The sequence below is a fragment of the Suncus etruscus genome, chromosome 2, assembly GCF_024139225.1.
Source record: "Suncus etruscus isolate mSunEtr1 chromosome 2, mSunEtr1.pri.cur, whole genome shotgun sequence".
Taxonomy (NCBI): domain Eukaryota; kingdom Metazoa; phylum Chordata; class Mammalia; order Eulipotyphla; family Soricidae; genus Suncus; species Suncus etruscus.
The window spans coordinates 65,180,771-65,184,775 of NC_064849.1; the positions used below are offsets into that span (position 1 = coordinate 65,180,771).

At 38.4% G+C, this 4,005-nt stretch overlaps 1 non-coding gene across 1 annotated transcript; it reads left to right on the plus strand.

The window, feature by feature from the left end:
* The first annotated feature begins 339 nt into the window (after nt 1–339).
* LOC126002214 (U6 spliceosomal RNA) lies at nt 340–442 on the plus strand. Its single transcript, XR_007492979.1, has one exon. It is a non-coding gene; the product is annotated as a U6 spliceosomal RNA (small nuclear RNA).
* Nucleotides 443–4,005: the final 3,563 nt, after the last annotated feature.

The following is a 4,005-nucleotide window of genomic DNA, read 5'->3' on the forward strand; positions in this document are numbered from 1 at the left end:
TCACCATATGAGCTCATTTGCCCAGTTCCACAGATCCTCAAAGTTCTGGACCACACAGATACTCTCATAATTGTAACACTGACTTTCCAGTAGGAATACAAAATAATTAGATGTGAAGTCATCTTAAAAATCATATAAACTGAGCCCGGAGAGATAGCAGCGGCGTTTGCCTTGCAAGCAGCCAATCCAGGACCAAAGGTGGTTGGTTCGAATCCCGGTGTCCCATATGGTCCCCCGTGCCTGCCAGGAGCTATTTCTGAGCAGACAGCCAGGAGTCACCCCTGAGCACCGCCGGGTGTGGCCCAAAAACCAAAAAAAGAAAAAAAAATCATATAAACTGTGCTCGCTTCGGCAGCACATATACTAAAATTGGAACGATAGAAGATTAGCATGACCCCTGCACAAGGATGACACACAAATTTGTGAAGCATTTCATATTAAAAAAAACACACACACACATAAACTCAATAAACAAAACCAATATTAGAATGGTTGGCTTGCAATAAACAGCTTAGTAAACCTTCAGACAACTTCAAGATATGAAAATTTTCTTTTAATGAAGTTTTTCAATAATTCCATTGCCATTTAGTTGCACTAAGCAATATTAAGTAAATTATTCATATTTGCCAAAGTAGGCTTCAGGGACATTGAGAAACTGGTGAAGAGAGTGGAGGGACTGTTACACTGGTAGTGGGTTTGATATTGGAACATTAAATGCCAGAAATAACTGTATTATGAGCAACTTTGTAAATCACTGTATTTAAAATTAAGAAATTAAAAATAATGTCACCTGGGATGGGGCCAGATGATAGCACAGTGGTAGGGCATTTGCCTTGAATGTGGCCAACATGGGACAGACACAGGTTCAATCCCCGGCATCTTATATGGTCCCCCAAGCCTGCCAGGAGTGATTTCTGAGTGCAGAGTTGTGGCCCCAAAACCCCCCCCCCCAAGTCATTTGGAAGCCAGGCTGTAGTACCATGGGTAGGGTGTTTGTCTTGCACGAGGTCAATAAGGTTTTAATTTCCAACACCCCATATAGCTCCCCAGAGCCCTCTAGGAGTGATCCCTGAACACAGATCCAGGAGTAAACCCTGAACACCATCGAGTGTGGCCCCTAAGTAAAACAAAGCCCATAAAATGTTAACATCAATGACAGTTTATCTATATATATGGCTTTCCTGTCCTGCAAGGTTCCTTGTCCTTGTCCAAGAGAACATACCTGAACTAGCTTCTCTGTTACTCAGAGGAAGTAAACATTCTCCCTCCATCTTGGTATCTCATCAAGTTTATTCAAAATTAAGTGCTCAATATTAACTCCACTATATACTGGTCATGCTATCTGGGTGTTATTGAGTCCATTGGAAAACTTCAATCCCTGCTGAAAGCCAGGAACCTTGCTTCAGGCAGAGACAGCACAAATCAAAGGTAAACTTTGTCCCTACTGTGACAAAGCTGAGCCTGGTTTGCTCCATCCTTAACATTTCTTCTAGTAACCCTTAGCTACAAAGGGTTTAGTTTGGGAGTAAGTGAGGTCACATATTTAAATACCAAACACGAACTCCTACATGGAAGATACTGTTATGATGATGAACAGAGATCATGCTAGAGTTCTATAAGCGATTAAGTGGAAAGACATTGTTCCAGTTATCATCTCAACAATAAAGAATATCTAGAACAAATAGCTCCATTGAAATCAGTGTTATATTTCCAGCTATTAAAAATACAGAGTTATTACTGTATTCCCATATTCATTTCTGCTCATCTCTTAGAAAGCCTATGCATTTACTTCTTGAGAACATTCTCGTGTCCATTGGACATTCATCTCAGGCTCATGGGGATTTTGGAAAAAATGTATATCTGTGGATTCTTACCTTGGTGTGTGTCTCAGCTGCTTTGTCTGATGCCTAGAAAGAGTCCTGTTAAAGAAACTACTTTTAAGATTACGCAAGAGTTTGTGTATCTGGGCAGCTGCCACAATCAGGCCAGCTTTTTCTTCTCCTCCCATGACAAACCTATGAGATCCTCAAGACCTTTTCCAAATTTTAGTTTTGAGTCACTGAACTTCACATTGAACTAAGATTCCTGTAGAAAAATACCAAGTCCCATTCTGTTATCAACAAAGACCTTTTGAGTATCTTTTCTTATCAGCATAATAAGAATTCTTTCTGAATTTCTCCAATATTGTTTGATCCTTTGTTCCTTCTCTTGTATTTTCTGATAACATGTGAGTTCACTATTCATTCAGCTGTACAATCAGAATCCTCAATTAGTCAAGATTCTCATTCTCATTTCATTGCATTTGATCATGATTGTAAAATCACCCCACGCACTGTATCTCCAATCCCAGGTGAATGAGACTAAAGTAGAGTTGCACATGAAATAAACCAAACTAGGCTGAGGGTAAAACACATACTGTAGTCTGGCAATCTTCTACCTTGTATTGAGAGCCAGTTGCCTGCCAGAATCATCATTTTTATTGAGTACAGAGACCATCCCCCAGGTGGAGGAGTAAGGACAGAATAAGCAAATAAGATAGCTCACCTAACCTGAGTCAGTCCCACCCATGTTTACATGTAAGACACTCTCTGTTTTGAGGTAAAACCAAGTTGTAAACAAATAGGTACAAAGGAACCAAAGATAATCTTTGTTATGGGTGAAATAAAGTATAATCTGACACTGATATCTTTTTTTTTTTCTGACACTGATATCTTATCTGCTCTTTTTTCTTGATCTTCTCCAAATATTATTGCTGCTTTACTAGATTGAGGGTATTTTACTTACTTTGAGGGTGGTTGTAATATCTTTGTTGCTTTAATTACAAACCATTTTGGAGGGATCTTTCAAGTCCATTTCATCATTAAATCCACAATGGCTCTCCATGGACTTAGATGATAAAGTTTAAATTTCTTGACTTCTCACACTGGCATTTTATTCGTTTGTCCTGACTACCCTCTCTAGCTTAATTCCCGTTTGCCTTCACAAGCCACTTTTACTTTAACAGTTTTCTTGCATTTTCATGCTTACTATCTCCTCATCACCTGGACTTTTTCTTACTTTTTTCTCAAAACTCAGGACAGGTAGTATTTCTTCTGGAGAGAACCACATGTACAAGGGACAACTTATTGTAAATAGTAGTAATAATAATAATAATATAATAATTTGTATAAATACCTCCTTGGTTTGACATGTTGTCTACCTCTCATTCTTGCCTCTTTTCTCATGCACAATCAGTTATCTAGAACCTTAAGGACAGAGGGACAAGATGATGCATCTGTAGAGTGAAGTTTGTATATTATAATACATGTTTCTTTTTTTTCTCTTTTAAAATAATCGCATATCCAAGAGTGGTCCATGACTATTGAGCCAGGAAGTAAACCTTGTGTATCACTAGGTATGGCTCAAAAACAAACAAAAAATCACATCTTTGTTGATCCTTTTATGGCACTAATAGGCTGTGGTTTCAGACCCATGGTCAAAGCCTGCAATTTAGCTGGAGAAATAATTCATGTGCATGGCCCATGGTATTTTCTGTTACAAATACTCTCTTTCCAAAGAGAGCACTATAAATGAGTCCTGTGTGTGTGCTTGCATCAAATTTAGATTTATTAGGTGTTTTATTTTTTTTTTAAATAATCTTATTGAAGTCATTGAGATTAACAAAATCCTTCATAGTTGGGTATTAGACTACACCTTACTTTACCTAAAATAAAGATCATCCCTGCTTCATTTGTATGTTTGTTTACAACTTGGATTTACCCCCAAACAGAGATTGTCTTACATGTAAACATGGGTGGGACTGGCTCAGAATAGCCTGAGCTATCTGTCATTACTGCCCCACCCAAAGGTGGGCTCTACTCAATAAAAATGACAGTTCTGGCAGGCAATTTAATGTAGAAAGGAAGTAGAAGACGGTCAGATTATATGTGTTTCAACCTCAGCCTACTTTAGATTATTTCACGTGCAACTCTGTCTTAGACTCATTCTCCTGGGGTTGGAGATACT